Consider the following 21,799-nt stretch of genomic DNA (forward strand, 5'->3'; position numbering starts at 1 on the left):
TAGTATAAAATCAAGTTTCAAACTAGAGCAACCTATGACTATAATGAGTTTGTGGGAGGAAAAAAAGTCTTCTCTGGCTTCACACTGAGATTCCATTAGCTGCGTTTTGAGGTGGTTGCATGCACAGATTCCTGGATCCTGTGCAGTGCTCTTATCTCTTATTGCCCCGAACCACTCCGTGACATAAACTTTGAATGGGTAACCTAAAACCATAGCCTTTGGAGAGCTTTAAAAGTCTGGGAACAAATGTTACAGTGTCAATTAATGGTGATGTCTTCAAATCTGTGAGCTTATTTCTCCAGAGTAAATGTTTTGCTCCGGGAACTTCTAGAAATAACGGGCTTCTCAGAGCCAGTGAACTCTCCACATAAAATGTCCCCGTGCTGGCTGTGCTGAGAGTGAAGAAGCCCGTGCTGGGCTTTCGGAGATAATCAACAACATTGGGTCAAAACACAAAATAGTAGCCTATTTTACAAAGCGAAAAAGATAAGAGTATCACGTTTTAATTTATTAAGTTATATCAGCAATAAGAATCGGACTAACTTTGCAGTGTTCTTTAATATGAAATAGTTTATTTTATAATATCTGAATTTCAATCAATAAGGGATGTTGTAACCAGGCGGTGGTGGCACATGCCTTTAATCCCAGGACTTGGGATGCAGAGGCAGGCAGATCTCTGTGAGTTCGAGGCCAGCCTGGTCTATAAGAGCTAGTTCCAGGACAGGTACCAAAGCTATAGAGAAACCTTGTCTCTAAAACACCCCCACCAAAAAAAATAAGGGACATTGTAGTGGTAGCCAACAATCTCTATAATTCCCCTGAGTGAAAACATAGAGTAAAAATTTCAAATTTCCAATCATTTAAATAATTCTCGTTTCCCCTTTACTGAATTTTTACTGCATTTGTTTGATAATTGTACATATTAATATGAAAAAATCTATTTGGTCAGCTAATCCCCTTGTTAATTTAGTAGTAATCCCATTGTATTTTATTTTATTTTTTTTTACAAAAAAGTGTTCTTAAAATCACCTGAACTCTGCATCCCATGTATTTAGACTGAGAGTGTTCAAAGAATTCTTCTAAAGCTGACAAAAGGGGAGTCGGTTAGTGCCTCCAGGGGAAAAAATAAATCCAGTGCAAAGCATGCGAGATGAAGGGAAACTTGTGAAGAAATGATGTTAAAATATCCAGAGGTGAGAGCAGAGAGGGAATTGGATGTGACCTTGCATTATCCATCCAACTGTAGCTACACGGCACAAAGGCCACCAAGAGTTCCCTCTGGATACAGCCCTATCATATTACCTATTAGGGAGCTGGTGGACTTTCTACTGACGTTGCCCTTGCGAGAACACCTCTGGAGTATTAAATCCAGTCTTGCGCAACTCAATAGCAAAGGAGGAGAAAGACTGAAGGGGGTTTTACGAAAAAGAGCACTCTGTAGGAAATAATAGAGGATCGCCCGGCTGAAAGGGAACTGGAAAGGTCGCTTAATCTCCCAGCCTGCCTCTAGACATGATTGCTTTGAACCACTATGTGAGAAAAGGAATTGTACAGCATTTCTGCCGTGTTACTGGGGTGGTTGTGTGTGTGTGTGTGTGCGCGCGCGCGTGTGCATGTATGTGTGACTTGTGTGTGGTGTGTATTGTAGTTTTGGGATACAGGGTCTCTTTTCTCCAGGATTTCCTTGAACTAACCAGACAGCTGAGCATGTCCTCTTCCATTAGAATGCTATAATATCAAACTTGTACCATCATGCCCAGTTTTATACAGTGCTAGGGACTGAATCAAGGGCTTAAGTGTGTACTAAACAATAATGAACCGGCTAAGCTACCTTCCTAGCCCTCAGATACATATTTGGATGTTTAACCTAAAGATAAATAGATGCTGATAATACCATGGTACTTTTTAAAAATATAAACAAATCCTTGTATTAGGATTATAGCTTGAATGAAAATATGTATCACCTCATCATTCCAGAACCTTCCATCTGTTCTCTGGAAGTAATGATCCTCTTCTCCCATGTCCCATGGCACACATTAAAGATAACTGTTGTTCTTTTTTCTACACCTGTTTGCGTTTTCTCTAGTTTGAGAAATATATTAATGAAATCATTTGATAGCCTTTTAGGGAGATTCTTTCTTCAATATTTTATCATTTTATAATCCTAGAATGAAAGAGTTTAATTGAGTTCACTGTTCGTTGTGATTCTATCATGAATATCGTGATACAATTTCCTCATTTGACTACATAGAGACACTTTCCCCATTTTGATTTTCAACAATAGTGTTGTTTTGAGTCTTCTTGCCCAGCACTTGGAAACATGAAGATTGCTCTTGTTTGGGAAAATATCTCCAGTGGAGTTGCTAGAGCACAGATAGTGTTCATGGTTGTCTCTAGAGAATCAACTCCCTTCGTTAGTTCCTCTATTCCCAGGTGTCAGTGTTGGAGGGCAAGAAATTTTGTTGATTCATAGCCTGACCATACTCAGCAGCGCGATTTCTAACATGCCTAGAATGGTCTTTTCATTAAAGTTCTAACTTGCATTTTCTTGATGACTAAGAAAGTTGACTGCCCTTTTACATATACTTATTAGATGTTTACACATCCCTTTTCTTTTCTTCTTTTTTTTTTTGCTGTAATGCTTTTTTCTGACTTAACCGTCTAAAAATGTCCATTAAGAAAATCATAGCCGTTTGTGTGTGAGTATTTCAGATGAGTCCATCTTTGAGAGGAAGCATCAGAGATGGTTTGAGGTCACTTCCCTGGCAAAAGAAATTAAATGGAGACTTCCTTGAGGATAAATTCACAGGGAAGGTTTGAAATTGATGTATATGACTTCTAACCACAATCTACTGGTTAAAAGTTAATTAGCTACAGGAGTGTCGTTAGCTATTGGAAACGGCCTCGCTGCTGATAAATGAGGAAGTAGAAAAGAGAGGTCTTGTTTAATATCCATCACACTAAAACTTCTTCTTTAGAAATGAGTTTTAAATACGAATCGTCTCAGTGTCTTAATGAAATCTGCCTGCCATGCGGACATGTACTTCGACCCTGTCTCTAGTGGAATCTACAAGGGTAGCGTTCCTTTTTACGTTTGATTCCATGTGAATATTTTTAATCAGTGTCTTCCACCTAACTTTTTGTTAAATTAAATTCATTTAATATAAGTTCTTGTCGTATTGATTTCTCAGTGTCTCACACAATTTCAGAGTTCAGAAAGACCACCGAGGTCATCTGTTTCAATACTTATCCAAAGCATAAATCCCCTCCAGCTGGTTAAACTCATTTTTAATTCCAAAGCTATTCTCCAAGCTTCTAGTCATTTCATCAGCAAACTTAATTAACAGAGACTCTATTCAATCTATTGACTCATGAGGCCAGCTTAACAAAATTAATAAATACATAATTTGGCTGACTGCACATGAGGTGAAAGACTTGGGGGTGATGCACATTACCTCCATGTCTGCAATTCCTACTGTAATATTAACAAGCTATATTAGATCATCCTAAATTCGCTTTTCTGTCAGAAAGGATATTACAATCACAGGCTCCTGAGAGGTGAAAAGTAGAGTCCTGTACTTGTTAAGTTAAAATGTGCTAGGTATATGGATTAACACCTCACATGAAAGACAGGAACAAAGAGACAGTTAATGCAATAACTTTGAGTGTTTCCTTACTTGTGCATGAGTTGTCGAAAAAGCTATGGCACCTGTATCCCGCCCATCTTTATGGTATAGTTCATCCAAACTGCACCTCATGAAGGGCCTTCTCTAAGCTTGAGTGGGTCTCAGACTTTTGGTTCTTACAAGAAAAACTATGTGTTATGCAAAGTTTGAAATTGAAATATAGTAACAAAGATACCATTGAAAATATCTGGTCTACATTTGTCAGTAAAATGAATAAATTTCTCCTGGTATGTTCTTTTATCATTACCACAATGGCAATTTAATAGGTTGTGCCACATCTACTGAAGATTAGCTGGAGATCAGTAGTACATGAAGACTTCGTTCTCAAGACATAAAACAATAATAACCTCTTCGTAATTAATTACTTTTGTTGCAAGTTATCGCTCTGTATTGTGAATTATAATTATGATAAAAACTCACCAGCTCCTAAATTTTGTGCTGCTTAAGTGAGTTTTCAGTGGCCTCCAAAATGGCATTTGCAGAAGCAGGAGAGCATTTAACTTTAATTAGCTAAGTAAAAAAGTTGGCAAGGTCAACTTTCATTTATAACAGTTGTAGTTGATTTAAAATATTAGTTGGATTTTTAATATTTTAAGTTCAGCTTATAAATATTATCTGATTGTATATTAAACAAAACCATTCATTTGGATGCAAATTTTGATTAGCATTTGTTCCCTGTCACAGACTCGATAAATTAAATGCCTTTAAGTATATTGAACTGAAGTCAAGTTCCTTCTCTGTATATTTAACTTATCTAAGAGACAAACCAAATATGTTTTATTGAGTTCAGAAGCCTCTGCATAAGAATGGCTTTTAGGACTACCTTCCTAGGTGAATATGCTAGTCAAGTTCATACTATAATAACAGATTATTTAAGATCATTTACAAAGAAGAACGGTTCATTTTGATGTTTTGTGTATGTATGTGTGTGTGTGTGTGTGTGTGTTTTCTGATAGTTTTTGAGATAGTCTCTACTATAGCCCAGGCTGGCCTATAATTCTCTATAAAGCCAAATATGACCTTGAACGCCTGATTTTCCTTTTGGGACTAGAGGCACATACTGTCACGTCTGATCTATGCCATGCTGGTGGTCAAACCAAAGACTTCCCCAGGGTTTCTTGCCTTGGGCCTTTAATTGGAGTACTCTAGAAGCAGAAGCAGGTGAATCTCTCTCAGTTGAAGGCTGTTCTGGTCTCATGGCCAAATTCTAAGCCAACCAAGGCTATATAGATAAAGCCTGTCTCAAAACCCAAAATGAACAAATAAATAAATCAAGACTGTATGTCCTACAAATAGAATTTGGGGGGAAATAGAGGATGGCCCCACAATTAGGAGCACTAACTTACCTTCTTGAGGACCCAGGTTTGATTCCCAGCACCCATATGACACCCTTTCCCGTTCTAGATCTCCTCTTCCTCCTCATCCTTTTGTATCTTCCTGGTTTCTGTGGTTACTCTATAGTAGATGCTCGTGTCTATGGACTCAGTGCTAAGAGTCACTAAAGAGAGAACACGCAATGTTTGCATTTCTGGGTCTGTATCACCTCACTTAGAGTATAGTATATTCTAGTTCTCTCCATTTACTTCCAACTTTTCATGATTTTAATTTTCTTTACAGCTGAATAGAACAGTATTGTGTATAGGCACCCCATTTTCGTTATCCACTCATCAGTAAATGACATTTAGGTTGTTTCTATTTCCTAGCTATTGTGAAAAGGGCAGCATTGAACATGTTGAGCAAGTATCTGTACAGTAGGATGTCGAACAAGTCCTTTGGGCATGTGCTAAGCTGCATAAAATTGGGTCATAAGATAGATTTATTTTTAGCTTTAGATAATTCCCCACCCTGATTTCTACTGTGGCTTCATTGGTTTGCAGTCCCACCCACGGTGAATGAGAACCCCCCCCCCCCCTTTCCCTGCAACCTCGCTGACTTTGCTGTCCATTGTTTTCTTGACCTTAGCTACACTGACTGGTATGAGATGAAATCCCCAAGCTTTCTCCGTTTACATTGTCCTAATTGCGAAGGATGTTGAACATCCTTTGAGATACTCCTTTTGTCATTTTTATGTATTCTTTTGAGAACAGTCTGCTAAGATCCATTTGCTCGTTTTCAAAAATGGTGGTTTTGTTTTTGTGTTTTGAGCTCTGTATATAGTCTGGATACTGTTTCTCTATCACATGTATAGCTGTCAAAGATGCTCTACACTTTTAGATTCCTCATAAGGGCCGAAAAATGCACTGATTTGTGTATATAAAGTAAGTCATTAGTTACTATGTTCATTGACAAAAATAACTATGTTCATTGACCAAAATAACAATAAGTTCTTATCTAAGGCCTATGACCTGCCTAGCCAGAACGTTTTGGCCTTTTAGCAGTGCCAAGTACAGATTCCATCTCAGGCCTTAGATCCAATCAGGAAATTTTTGATTACTCCAATAACATTTGTGCCATTAGTGCAAAACTGGGCTTATTTCAGAGTTCACATTTGGAAACCACTGAAGTCCATTTAGTGGTTCATCTATCACTAATGATCTAGCAAACACTGCAAGAACAAAAAAGATGTACCAGTAGTCACAATAAACTTATATAACTTACTTTGAAATCTTGGCTATATGTTTGCTTGTTCACTAATTATAAACATATATGCATTATATACCAGCATTTAAAGTTGCTATTTGATGGAAAAGTTGGTTTCATAGAACTATCCCATTATAGCCAGACTTAAAACTGACACTCTTACCTCTTCACTTGTAGAAACCTTCAAGGAGTATTTCTACAAGACAATCAACATGAGTAACTAAAAGGTCTTAAGCATTCTTAGCAGTTAAATTTCTCAAGAAAAGATCAAAATTTCTTACTGTGTTTACATGTGTTACATCAAATTTTCTGACAGAATTCTGGGCATATCTCTTCTGTTGCCATCTGAACCTGCTCATCAAATGGTACAAAGCTCTTGCTTTCTCAATATAATAAAATCATGTCAAAGGTGATGATTTTAAGACACATGATGCTATATAATTCAAAGTAAAGAAAAATGTTACCTTTTATAATTTCAGGTAAATTCCTATTTTTAAAAAATGACAATAACTATAAATAAGAATATAGCTTACTATAGTGTGTTTATTTAGCATGATCGAGACCCTCAACAGCATACACACAAAATGCCCATATTTAATAATGTAAAAGTACATGAAATATGAAACTATGTAGAATAAAATTCCATGTTTTTTTTGAAATTATATTGGATGTCTCAAATCTTTTGTGTATACTTCTCTGGAAGAGACAAAGCTATTGCTCTTTTGAGGCAAAATAGTTGTGATCACTCATATGAGTCTTTAGGAGACAAGGGGTCATTAACAGTCCTCCGTAGAGTAAGGAAGAAGGATCTGAAGACATCACGAGGCTTTCAGGTGAGCGTCATAAGAACCTTCCCTCTGAAAATGTCCAGTTTTCACTAGAAAATATAGGAATGTTTGTTGGGAATAAGGGCTTTCGGCAGTACAAGGGGCTGGGCTTTTTCATGGTGTAACTGCGTAAGACTTATCAGATAATTCCCAAGTGTTGTGATAACCCGTGAGTTGACAATGCTCTTGCAACTAACGCACAATAAATCTATGTGTTTACCAACTGGACTTGGGCAGAATTCTTTATTTGGTTTCCTGGTACCCTCCCTATCAACAGTGGGTAGACATTTCTTTATGTATACCCAGGTAAAGTCCTGTAACATCAAATGTCAGAAAGGAAAGAACATTTCTGCACCATAATTTTGCAATAAATGTATGTTCTTAATTTAGTCATATTTATGGAGCTATTAGACATACTGAAAAATATGCCAGCTCAGAAATTAAATTTTTATGGTAGTATAAAATCATTGTGTTTTGAAGCACATTCATGCATGCATGCATATTGTGCAGCTATGCACAAGACATGCCAAAAGTTTATCTGTAACATATGGATAATTATGAGGAATGGGTAAATCTGGCATGTTATGTAAATTCTTCAAAGTAGTAGTCCTTCAGAATCTACTGAATGCTGACTCGTTAAAGTTGTTTTTATGACACAAGGAAATTTGGGTGAATTAGGAGAGGACACAAATTTTCAAGTTTCATTCATCTAACAAATATTTAGCATCCCCGTGCCAATCTTCATAGCGAACACTCTCATTAGATATCATGCTACACTACCTAGCATTGATGGTACGTAAGTCATGATTCTTGCTTTCCGGGCGTTTCCACATACTAATGAAGGAACCACAAGAGCTAATGTGCTATTGCAAAGTAATAAAGTGAATGGTAAAAAGAACAAGATAAGAAGATTATTAAGTTGAAGGTTATTGATTCACTCTTGGAGGTAAATACCCCTTGATGGTGGAATTTAGCGTATCTAGGAGCAGTAGATAGCAAATCAGATATAATTTTGCTCTCATAATTTTCCATTCATCCTCAGTTTCATCAAGATGCTGCTCATTTCCAGTATGTTTTATGTGTATTAGCTACCTCTGTGTTCTCTATCACAATGCAATAAAGCACCTCCCTCCTTCAAGTGCTGCTCAACAGAGGAGGAAATAGGAGTTGAAAGCTTGAATAATTTGCTGACATTCACATAATCAGGGAACAAGACAGATGGGATTGAGTAGGTAAAGCAAGAGACAGGATGGGGCACCTAGGCTTTGAGTGAGCTCTTGCTACTCAAGGAGAAGCCACTAAATCAAGACAGCAACATCATATGGAAGCATGGGAAATCTCAGGGTCTGTCTATCCAGACTTGATTTTTAGCATCTTCTGGTGATTGATAGGTACAGGTAAGTATAAGCATTCCTGCACACTGTTGATGTATCCAAAGTGTTTGGGGGAGACTGATTCTGGATGAAACGTCTAGACAAAATAGTTTCTGTTCTCTGATCTTACTTGTAGGGTTTCACTCATGGGTATCAGAGACAAACGTATATGGTATCACTTAATCCAGATAAAAATGAGACAATTCACTTTGTATTTTGTCTGCATGGCAGAAGGCTTGTTATGTGTTATGATTTCAAACAGATGCATGAGAAGCGGATGCTGATCAGTCGACAGGATGCACCGTGGGGACATAATACAGCTGTGGTTCCTAATGATGTGTCACTGGGTTGGGGCAAGGTCTTTCAGAGAGTACATGCACACTGTCACAAAGCAATGCCTGAGAATAGAACTTTATTTTTAGTTCTTTCCCGGTCTTCTGACCAACCAGAGGCAAGCATCTTATACGGTTATATTCTTGATTTCTTTAACTCTTTCCATCACTCCATTTAAAATTAAAAAAACAGCTTTGTGGTCATCAATAGTAACCAAATTTTACTACTGCTTTGAATGTGTTGTGTTTTAAATTGTTTAAATTTATACAGTATGATAAATTATTGCTGGGTGGTGGTGATGCATGCATGTAATTCCAGTACTCAGGGGTAAAAGCAGGCAGATCAATGAGTTTGAGTTCAGCATGATCTGCTTAGCAAATTCCTTTCCAGGACAGTCAGGGTTATACAGAGAAACCCTGTCTTGAAAAATCAAAACTAAACCAAACTAAGACAAAAAACAAACAAGCAAAAAAGAACAGAAAATATTTACTAATCTTGTTCTTTGACAATTCCATATAGGCATACAATGCATTCTCATGATTTTTACCCCAAACTTTCCTTCTTTTCTACAAGTCTTTTGTCCTGTTCTATGACTCAGTGACTTTAGCAGGACCATCTGTTTGACCGTGGGTGTGGAACTATCCATTGCAGCCTGCTGAGCTCACAAGTGGGTACATAATTAAACACAATGGTGAACAATCCTTTGCAATATAATGCATCAGTAGCTAAAAGTTTAGCATGTGTTCGTAGTACCCCACAAGCCCCTAGCCTGTCCGTGCTTCACAGTTCAGACTCAATCTTGTGCTGCCCAGTGTAGCTGCTGTGAGATTGATTGCATGGCTGTGCCACGCCCAGCAGGTTAGACATTTGCAATCCTTCTCCTCTTTAGGCTCTTACATTCTTTCTGTTTCCTCTTCTGTGACTGTCTCTTAGCCTTAGTGGCATGGCATAATACATCTAGAATAGGGCTGGGCACCTATTGTCACGTTCTTATCCTCTATATTATAGTTTAAAAAGGTATTTAAGTAAAGGAACTAATAAAAAATGGTATAATTGATACATAGATATAGAAAAAACATCTGTGAGAGATACTTGCTAATGCTGAAGATTTACCAAATAATCGGTTTTAAAAAAAAACATAGAAAGCTAAGTACATAAATCCACTACACGATTGTGCCAAGATTTATGCACATTTAAGAAACTTTTTCAATATACAGTGTCTTTGACTCTACCATGCTTACAGGAAGCTACTAGTTAGCTGAGCTGAATGCCCTTCCAAGAGGGTACAAGGACTGGGTCATTTTGTGACTCACCCTTCTTTCCTCTAGCCACCGAGACACCTGGCAAGAAGGGGAACAGGATGCAGTACTTAGAGATGAAGACATATATTTCCTTCTGACAGGAGCATGGGTTTTTTTTTCCTCTCTGGGATATCTAAAGACAGTCACTTCTGCCTGCTCAGGATCTCCTCCAACAGTTTTGTGACCTTGTCCCTTTTTTTAAAAAAGCACTAACAAATTTCAAAATGAAAACAGAAGTATAGGGCACATTAGCTGAAGATATTTATTATAGAAGAGTTGTTATGCAATTTTACATGCCATGCACAGGTATCAACATTTTAAGCCAAACATACTATCTCTATGTAAGAATCAAGAAGAGTAATGGGAGATGACAGTTTATAATCCTTTGATTTTGTTTTAATGCAAAGCACATTTAAAGAACCAGGAACTCTTTCTTAGTACCAAGAAAATCTGTAAATCACTTTAGTTTTTAAATGCTGAAGAAAAGAAAAGATTGCCTCTAAGTGCTTCAAATCCCAGCAGTGTTTTTAATGAACCACGTTTGTTTTTAATCAATACTTAAGCTACTGAGGTTTTGATTTTCTTTTTCTTATGGTGTTGCTTTTAGATTTCTGAGCTTTCAAAGAGATAATAGCGTATGTCACGCTTGGAAAAAAAAGGAACCGACTTTGATGCCACAAATCAATAGGAAGTATTGTTCAGCTAAGTATGACAGATAAAAGTGAAAACACATGCCACTTTCCCATCTTAGAAAAATCATCACTCTGAGGTGTCCTCTGTAGGTGGACGCAAGACACCTAGCCTCTAAGCCTGGAGCTTGGAGATGTTTCCAGAAATCTTTTCAGGCTAATGTGAGTTGAATATAATACATTTCAGAACATTAAACCTGTCTTTAATTGTTAATCTCTTTTTTGTTGATGATTTTGTTGGGTACAAAGAGATTTTGCCTCTCACTATAATATTTAAATCACATAACAATCCTGACAGGCAAACAAAGTGTTTTTTTTTATTCTCATTCTACAAATAATAAAATAATTGGAGACTCAAAAATATTGGCCAGTGAGCACAAGGTCAGGCAGAACAGTGGCCCATAAAGCTGGAGTTGAAAGTGACTGCGAACCCTCTGTTGTGGTTCAGGGACCCTAACTTTTGTCATCTGCAGCAGCAGTCTATACTCTTAAATGCTATGCTACCTCTCCAGCCCCAAAGTTGATTTTAATATGCAATTAACTCCATGCAAATTAGGTCCTTTACATTTTTTGTTATCAATATTAATTTCTTCAACTAATATTTATTGTGTGATGACTGCATGGCCGTTATAGATGCACCTTTGAGACTTTGGAACAGATGCAGACCACAGCAGTCTCTGAGTTTGAGAAATTTGCAGCCTAATAGATTGGCCTGGAACATTTATAGCTGGGCTTCCAGTTCAATGATTTGGCATTGTATGTTCATTGTTAAAATATACAAATTTGATACAACAATTCTACCTTTAACAATTTATCATAAAAGTCATAAACCATATACAGAAGGGCATACACTGAATGTCTTGAAACTTTTAGAGTAACAAAAATAGTAAATACCATATGTACATTAGTATCAAATTAAGTATGTTGTATATAATTATATAAAATAATACGGTTAAACTACTATAAATATGTAGAATATTAATTATGGACATATAAACATACCTGTATATTTTCTAAGTATTAGAAAATGTATCCATTTTGTATGTGCATGTATTTGGACATCTTGTGTGTGCAGGCAGGTGTGCAGGTGAAGGCCTGAGATCAAGATTGGATGTCTTTCTCAGTTGCTCTCCTCCTTGCTTTTTGAGACTCAGTCTCACTAAATCTGGAGTTCTGATGGGGTAGAAAGGCTGGTCAGCAAATTCAAATATCCTCACATCCCTGCTGCCTCAGCATTGAGATTAGGGGAGAACTGATATTTACGTGAATAATGGAGATCCCACCTCAAACCCACATACTTTTTAGGGGGCAACTGAGAAGTTTCTCAAGTTCCAAGAACTTTTCTTAATCTTAAATTTGATGTGCCTGTATGTGTATGGTGTGTGTACACATCTGTATGCAGATGTGTACATCTATGTGCATGCAGAGAGAGGGCAGAGGAAGGCTCTGGAGTCTTCCTGTATCATTTACACTTTATTTTTTGAGACAAGGTTTTTCACCAAACCTGAAATCTTTCTTTTGGCTGGCCAGTGAGCTTCTGTGTTACTCTTGGGTCTCTCGCCTCCAATACTGTTATTATAGGCACATACAACCATGCCTGGCTTTATGAGTGTACTTAGGGTTTGAACCCAGGTCCTTTTGCTTTCTCAGTAAATTTTTATCACCACTAAGGCATCTCTCCAGGCAAAGAACTTATCTTGTATTGATTAGATTCACCTAACATATTAGTCTATAAGTTGTGATGGTAGTTAGCTGATATTAATAAACTATTGGCTGTTTTATGGAGATTAGATTTCACCTTTTGCTTTTTTTATATTTTTTGTATTGACTTTGTGATAATTGCTTTTTATTTTATGCCCACAGAGATCATTTTTCATCAAAATTGTTCATTAGCGATCGGTTGTTTAAGCAAATCTACAGTTGTGATGAAGCATGTTTTTAGAGAAATTTGGGGATGTATCATCATGAGTTGAGCATACAGGACTTCTGATTTCCTAGATGAGAAAGAAGCTGCTCTATTTGGAGTCTGGTTGCAGCATTAGTTTGTGTCTTAGACATTTATGTTGTTATCATTCTTTCTCTTCAAATTGGTTTTCCCACAGACCAAATTCTATTCTCCTCTGACAGTTAGCTTATGATAAATAAAATAAAGCAGCTTCACCTTTTCCCACCACAGATCCACACTAAGACTGCTAGAAAGTCTTTGGACTTTGAGTTTAAGGTAGTTTATTCTTCTTTGCAGTTGGACTCTTTTAGCAGCTAGCAATTATTCTCAAATTTCAGAAAGGTACAGTTTTTTTTCTGACTTTGGATGCCCTATTTAACTTAGACAACAAAAAACAAATGACATCTTTTACCTGTCCAAGGCGAAAGTAGGAGGGAAGATATTTGTTTATGTAATGTCTTGGACTATGTTCTTCATATTGCCAGAAAATTTTATTCTCTTCTTGAGAATCTAGTGCAAGAAAGAAAGATTAAATTCTATTCTGTGGAAAGATTGGCAAATTTTCATGTGCGGTCATTTACCTGTCAAAGGTGAAGGCTGCACCATTCCCATTGTAAGTGAGAAAATACCTATCACGGACCTGGTAAAATAGATCATCAAAGATTGTCTATTTTATCCAGACCCAGGGCTGGGAATGGGGATAGATAAAAAAATTGAGGAAAACCATAAATTTGACCTTTCCATTTCAGAACTCGGGTTAAGGAGAAGCATGATATTGGTAATGGGAAAATAAATGTCTGAATCAGGGGGTCATGTTCATGGCATGTTGACTTAGTCTGGAGTATTTATGTGTAATTTGTTTGTTCAATTATGTGCTTGATTATCAATTGATCTTTGTTTAAAGATAGTTCTCATATAGCCCAGTCAGGCCTCTAACTCGTAAATTAACTGAAGATGACCTTAAATTCTTAATCCTCCTGCCTCTACTTCCCTAGTGGGTTTGCAGGATTTTACCACCATGCTCTGATTATGAGTTCTACAGATTGAATCAAGGTCTTCAGACACGGTGGCAAACATTCCAAGAGCTACATACCTGGCCCTGGAAGATCTCTGTTTGGAGACTGACTCCTCCACTCACTGTGTATGCTTTAAATGGGACTTGGCAATCATCCCTTGCCCTTATAGGACTGTTTAATCTGACATACACATATGTTCATTTGGTTTGCAATGATATTGCCAAGTAGTTCTACAAAGAGATGGTGACATTGGCTCGTTGACAGTCACTGCTGTAGCCATGATAAGAAACCTTACAAGGGTCATGGCGACTCATTAGCAAAATACTGAATCCCATCAGTGACATCTGCCTTGTGCACCACCATGGTGCTAAGGCATCCCTACTTGGCCTTTCTATAAACACTGCCAACTTATCTTCATTCAGGAATGGAAAATAAACCAGGTTTCTTCAGCTTCTTTGTAAGATACAACCTTCATGGATAAACAGTAGATGAAAATTTTGTTCTCAGGGCAAAGGAACAGTAGACTGTGTGTTAATAAAAGGATAAGACTTAACCCCCGATCTTTCTCATCAGTGTGACCTGAGCACAGAGTTAGAGTTCTCTTGGTTGGTGAAATGGGATGTTCCATGTCTTTCCTTAGAAGATGGCTCTAATGCTGTCTGCAACCTTTGACTCTGAGAAAAGTACTTGGCTACACATTAGATTTCATCATCAGTAGGAAATACCAGCCTTGTAAGGGAGGCAGATGATTTTTTGTCTCAAGGCCACATTTATAAATCCTTGTTATCTTGAATGCAAGTAATATGGATATTGCCATGTTAACAACAAAGAACACAAACAGGATGAAGACCTTGACCACTAGAGCTCTTTGAATAAAAGAAAAATTCTAGAACTGGGTCAGAGACTATTGAGAGTAAGCCTGAAGTATGTTGTCATTTCAGAAAATCCAAGACAGATACATGCACAATGTGTTAGAGGCATGTTAGAGTAACTCATGCATCAGCTGTAAGAGCTCCCAAGTGCCGTTGATGGACCCGTTTGATCAAGTACGATGAGGTTTCCTTTCATACAAAATATAAAATTCATATCTGCATTCTATATTGGTATAAATAGTTAAACAGATGAGCAAATGGAATGGAGTAGACAAATTCTTCATGTAGAAAAATATTTAATAATGTATGCATGTGCTGTGCCCTCAAAGACGTGAAACAAGCATGTCAGGCCTCTGGGTGTCAATTGAGGTTTCCTTCTAAGCTGAACTGGAGAAAAGCAGAGAAGAGAAGGATTTCATAGTCAAGGCAAGTGACAGCTCAGCTGGATCATGCCCAGCTGAGGATATGTAGTTTTGAGATAAGAGGGTAGCAATGATCTTTAAAACCAATGACTCAGCCTTACCTGTTCAGTCTTTTCTTCCAATACTATAACAGACATAGGACCAGACACATTGAAAAAAAAATTACTTGTCAGAACTTTTCAAAGCTACAAAGATATTTAAAGATGAAGTCTGGAAGGCTGTCCCAACAAAGAGGGACTTGAAGAGACATGAGAGTTACATAGAATGTATGATGCATGATCCTTCAGAGAAAACAAAAGAAGCATGAGTCAACTGTGGTCTTTAGATGATAATAAATATACCATTATTGGTGCACTAATTATACAACTGTTATCATAATAGTGGAAGATATGAATATGGAAGCAACAAGTTTATGAGTACTCTTTCTGAAATTTTTCTGTGACTTGGAACTGATCAAATATGCAAACTTATTTGAAGTGGTAGTAACAGGAAGAAACCCCTTGCCATCTGTATTTAAAAGGGCTCTTCACTACAAATTATTTCTCAGGGGGTAAGCTATGTGCTCCTTAGAACTTCTTAGAGCAGTGGTTCTCAACTTGTAAGTTGTAACCCGCTGGGTATCAAATGACCCTTTCCTTGGGGCCACCTGAGACAATTGGAAATATCAGTTATTTACATTATGATTCATAACAGTAGCAAAGATATAGTTATAAAGTAGCAATAAAAATAATTTTACAGTTGAGGGTCACCACATCATGAAGAACTGTATTAAAGAGTCACAGTATTAGGAAGGTTGAGAACCAATGCCTTGGAAAAGTCAGTCATAGCCAAATGTAAAAATCCTCTATTATCTGGCAATCCAGAGAGGAATTTATTTCCTTTGCTTAGAGATTAGGGAAAGACTGGAAAGAAAACAGCTACCTTGGCCGGGCGGTGGTGGCGCACGCCTTTAATCCCAGCACTTGGGAGGCAGAGGCAGGTGGATCTCTGTGAGTTCGAGGCCAGCCTGGTCTACAAGAGCTAGTGTCAGGACAGGCTCCAAAGCTACAGAGAAACCCTGTCTCAGAAAAACTAAAAAAAAAAAAAAAAAAAGAAAAAAGAAAACAGCTACCTTCAGCTTTTGGACAGACAGAAATTAGTACTGACATTAACCAAATAGTTAAGGTTGAAATAATTTCAGGCAACGATGACTGAGACTGACTTCTTTCTTTGGTCTTGAGGAATGGCCTATGTACACAGGAGGGAAGCAGTAATGAGAACTTTGGCAAGTAAGTGTTCATGCAGAATAAGGAAACACATGTAAACAATGCCACAGGATACCTATCTAAATAGTGAAGCCTACCCAGCATATGTTCTATTTTCCTTTACTAAATCCCCAAGACTGAGGACACCTACCAGTGGTGCTTGAGTGGGAATGGACCCCATAGGCTAAAATGTTTGAATGCTTGGTCCACAGTTGCTGGAATTGTTTGGGAAGAATCAGGAGGTATAGATTTGTTGGAGGACCTGCCTCACTGGAGGTGAGCTCCGAGGCTTCAGAAGTCTACCCATTCCCATTAGTTCTTCCCTCCTCCTCTACCTTTTGTTTGGGGATCACATGTAATATTTCGGCTACTATTCTAGTGCCTTGCCTGCCTTCCTTCTGCCATACTTCCTGTCATGATGGTCATGGACTCACTCTGTAAAAATGTAAGCCAATAAATGGCTCTATACTTGTCTTAATCATTGTGCATTGACCATAGCAATAGAAAAATAACTATGTCACTACCTAAGCTCTTTTTTCCTTAAAGATTTATTTATTTTATGCATATGGTATTCTGTCTATCTATATACCTGCATACCAGAAGAGGGCATCAGATTCCATTATAGATGACTGTGAGCCACCATGTGGTTTCTGGGAATTAAACTCAGAACATCTGGTAGAGTTGCTAAGACTCTTAACTGGGGAATCATCTGTTCAGCCCCCCACCTAAGTTTTTAAGTAAAGAGCTGCAACAACCTCTTGTTGCGACCCAGAAAAGATAAAAATGGTAGTGACTTTTGAAATAGCAGCTCTGCTGACTTGAACCCATTCATGTGATTGACATCAGTCTTATGGTTGGCCTTGATAGGCAGTGAGATACTAGTTCTAAAACAGGGCAACTGAAGACATTGCAAGTTCGAATCCCAGTCCTCTGTTTATAATCAGTAGCATCCTAAGGGTCAGAGAAGAGAAGGTCTCTCAGACAGTTTCTAGCATCTCTCAGAGGGAAGGCAGCAAACTCCTTGGTGCCCTTGTGAATACCTCAGCAGGACCTTGTCCCTCTAAACTACAGCCAGTTTTCATAGTGACAGTAAAAGTGAGCTGATTGTTTAGGAGCCAGCACTGACCCAAAGCTCTGCATGCACAAGGACAAGAAACCCTTGGAAGTATGAGCAGCCAGCCACCAGGACAGCAGGGGGTTCAATCAGTGACCTAGCACAGCGGTGGTTTAGCAGATCTTGGCATGGAGGGAAGCAAGGCAGACAAAGAGATATGATGTTCAACATTTTAATGAGTGGTCGAATCTCCCTCCTCTCTCTCTCTCTCTCTCTCTCTCTCTCTCTCTCTCTCTCTCTCTCTCTCTCTCTCTCTCTCCCTCTCTCTCTCTCTCTCAGAGACCTAGGTGGCCCTTTTGTGTTTTCTCCCTTTAGGTTAGAGAAGAATACATACAGAATGGGAGCTTAATATAATGATGGCCAGAAGAAAAGGGCATCTGGAGAAGGAAAAAGCAGGACATACTTTGTAGCTGGGCCTTCTGTGCACTGGAACTTCATCTGGAAGGTGGAGTGTTGCTCTTGGATATTCACTGCTGCCTCAGGACCTGGAATTTTAGCTCTGCCATTCTATGCTTTAGATGCCTTTTTTCCCCCTCTATGACTCTTCTTGCAAGCAACAAATTCTTGTCTACTGCTCAGAACTCACTTCTAATGTTTTTCTGAGCTTCTGCTTTCTTGCTGTTGTTGTTTTATCTCTATCATCAAAAACTTGCCTCAAATTGCATCAAATTGCCTGATGCAATTAAATTGTGATCAACTTCTACAACTGTGGGGCCAGCACACAGTAATGCTCCTCTTACGTAGCTATGTCAGTGGACACAGCCTATAACTGTTAGAATCTGTACAGTGATGGCTCGTTACACAAAATGCCACAACAGTGGAAGTTCATGTCAATTTCAGTCCCCACGAGAAACATTTAGAGGTAGTTGTGGATGAGAAATTGAAGCAGTCTATTAGGAATAGTCATTTCCAGTCAAGGGGGAGACAGAAGTCTGAATTCTTAGATACCATTTGTCTAAGTCACCGTCCTCATAGAATGCAGCATTGGACTGGACACTTGCATCTAAATTGCTTGTGTTGTGGTGGAAATTTGAGATATTTATTGTTGTCCTATCCTTAATTATCCTTTTATAAAATAAAACTAACTCAGTAATGGAGTGATGAAATGTATGAAGTATATATCGCAATGTATAAGTGGGTTTCGTGGCATTATACAAGTAAGCTGGGCAGTCACAAGTCCTAGGGAAATGGTGGTAGTCAAAGAACTGGCGGGGCCGATAGGCTGGCAACACGTGCAGTTAGGAAAATTACAGGTTGATTTTTCTGCCTTTTCCTCAACAGGACTTGTCTACGCTCATCAACTGCCCCCCACCTCTCTCTCTCTCTCTCTCTCTCTCTCTCTCTCTCTCTCTCTCTCTCTCTCTCTCTCTCTCTCTCTCACACACACACACACACACACACACACACACACACACACACACACATACATCCCCATTCTTGTTTATCATTGTATTTCATTACTCATCTTCTTCAGCTTCTATCCCAGGTCTTACACAAACTTTCAGTGTTCTAAGAATAGTATTGCACTTTGATTTTATCATGTACATTTGGCAATTATTATACCAGCATTTTTGTAATGGCAACTTTTTTCTTTCATGCCTTTCTTTCTGTACAAGTTTGATTGCTTCTGGCTAAACGTGTGACTAACGCTATTTGGTTTGCACTGTTGGGTTTCTTGATGTTTTAATTAAAAATACAGGAATATCAAAAGCGATTTCCACTCCATTGCATTGTTATAGACATTGAGGTTATGGTAAACTCTATTACACAAATTTATTTTCCAAAGAAGTTCCCTCAGATACGGCCTGGTTTCCCTTATAGGTTTTGGCAAAGAAAATAAATATAAAACCTTGAATTTGAAAGGAACTCATAAAAGGCTAGACGGACTTTGTAATTCTTCACTGGTTCTAGCACATACTCTGGAAAATAAAGCAGTAAAGGCAATGGCTATGGGATGGTTATTAAATTCTATAGATTTTTTTTAAGGTTTGGGGGGGATAGTTAATTTTCTAGAAGAGATTTCATGTTTATATGTGTTTGTGTTGGAATGTGGCTTAAGTGTAATTTCCTGTGAAGGCTAAAGGAGGGTGTCAGATCTCCTGTCACTTGGGTTACAGGGGGATTGCACACGGTTCAGCACGGGTGCTGGTAATCAAACTCAGGTCCTCTTTATGAGCAGAATGTGCTCTTTACCACTGAGCTGTTTCTGCAGCCCTGGTTGTTTTTTGTTTTCAGTCAAAATTCTAATGCCACAACATACTTGTATACATTGTTATTTACGAGGTACAGTGTGAACTTTTATGCCATTTAATGGTAAATTTTTAATTCTCATCACGATCTATTTATAAAGACATAAATCTCTTTAATTTTTCTCTAAGTAAGACTCTATTTCGGCAAAGCTTAAAGATAAGGACCCCCAGGCGTTTCAGAACTTACTACCATATTTCTATAAGTGAAGAATGAGCAATATTTTACATAGTGTGTGTGTGTGTGTGTGTGTGTGTGTAATTTCATTTGTATTTAAGATCTTTTTAAAAGGACAGGCTCCAGCACATGCAATTGTGTGGTTGACAGTCATTGTAATAGATCATTGGCTTCAGCAGTATAACTTTAAAAATGGTACTTAGAGCAGTACTAGTAATATAGTTTAGAACATACAAAGAGTATTTGAAAAGTCTTATCAGATGTAGTTTGTGCTTTGACTAGATAGAATATGTAAGTGTGGTGGATTTAAATGGATGAACTACTTGACTGCCCTGCTTCCAGGCTTCCCTGGAACTGTTTAAACTCGTTTCTTAATATCATTGACAGTTAATCTTTACTACACACCCCTAAGCACTTGGCGAGCGATAGAAATATATTCCAGGCTCAAGTCCATAAGACCTCTGCTTCCAAAATAGGACAGTTGCCCAGTTGTTCCCATTTGCACTTGGTGATCTCATCCTCTTTGTTCCCAGGGCCACCAAGCTAGTTTAGAATGGCACACTTCCCTCGGGGGTTTTAATGACTTTCAGCCGCTTTGCACAAGATTTTTTACATGAAGATTTTTTTCCCTTTTTTTATTGATTTTTTTTGAGCTCTACATTTTTTTCTGATCCCCTCCCTGCCTCTCCCCTCCCCACTTCAACCCTTCCCCAAGGTCCCCATGCTCTCAATTTACTCAGGAGATCTTGCCTTTTTCTCCTTTCCATGTAGATTAGATCTATGTAAGTCTCTCTTACTGTCTTCATTGTTGTCTAAGTTCTCTGGGATTGTGGTTTGTAGGCTGGCTTTCTTTGCTTTATGTTTACATGAAGTTTTTAAACTAATAGCTTTCAGAACATACTGATCATGTAATCTTCTTACATATATACATGAATCATTTACAGTGTATGTAGGTGGGGTGTGTATGTGTGTTTGTGTGTGTATGCATACGGGTGTGCCCATCAGTGGTGACATCTATAGGGACTAAAGAAAGATAGTCTGCCTTATCCACCTGACTCAGTCTTTCACTGGACACTAAACTCATTGTTTTTCTGCTACCCTGGCAGTCAATAACCCCCAGTGATCTTACTCTCTCACTGCTCTCTATGAATCGACACAGCCATGTTTGAGATTTTATATGGGTTCTGAGGATCTGAATGCAAGTCCTAATGCTGTTATTCATACATGGACCCATCCCTGTCAGCTACAAAATATTTGAAAACATAAATATTCAGTAATTTCTAGAAGATCGTTTTCTGCTGCTGATATAAAAATGAATAAAACAGGCCTTTACCCATTTTGTAGTTTCCTAGAGGAAGAATTATGTCGTACCCACACAGAGAGATTTTACTAGAAATTAAATGGATAATTTAATGGCTGAACAGATGTCATTTCTTTATGTGACACACATATTAGATGATCATAGAGACAGACCTTGGATGTGTATCTGTAAACCTAAGTTGCTAATTGGTATGGAAAATACAATTTTGTTTCATAGAAAAATGTGATATTCAGTCTGTGCTTTCATTATAGTCTCATAACAAGAATGAGCTAATAATTTGGACTCTCTCTCCTTTTATTCATGTTGTGGCTATATTCTGGCAGCTCACACACATCCCTATGGAGAGAGGGCAGATGGCTCATGTGTTGCCTTAGGTGTACAGGCCTTTCCTAAGTGACTGTCATCCTGTCTGGTCAATGTAGGTCTCTGGCCAAAAAAAAAAACATGTTTCATTTTTATTTACCAGGCAGCTTTCTGAATTTTTGATTATTACTCCTAATTCTAGGGCATGCTTACCTGGTTGACCCTATATTTCTCAAACCGTTTGTTTATCCTTAAATTCTTATGCTTTTTCTTTTTCAAGGATGCCTAAGGGGTTTTATAAATTCAAGGTGACCGACCTCCACGTGCCTCCATTCCCACTATATAGCAG

At 38.1% G+C, this 21,799-nt stretch overlaps 1 pseudogene; it reads right to left on the bottom strand.

Annotated features, from left to right (window-relative positions):
* Nucleotides 1–290: 290 nt before the first annotated feature.
* The window catches only part of LOC142839039 (centrosomal protein of 70 kDa-like), a 50,720-nt pseudogene continuing 29,211 nt past the window's right edge, over nucleotides 291–21,799 (bottom strand).

This window comes from Microtus pennsylvanicus, chromosome 20 (genome assembly GCF_037038515.1).
Source record: "Microtus pennsylvanicus isolate mMicPen1 chromosome 20, mMicPen1.hap1, whole genome shotgun sequence".
Taxonomy (NCBI): domain Eukaryota; kingdom Metazoa; phylum Chordata; class Mammalia; order Rodentia; family Cricetidae; genus Microtus; species Microtus pennsylvanicus.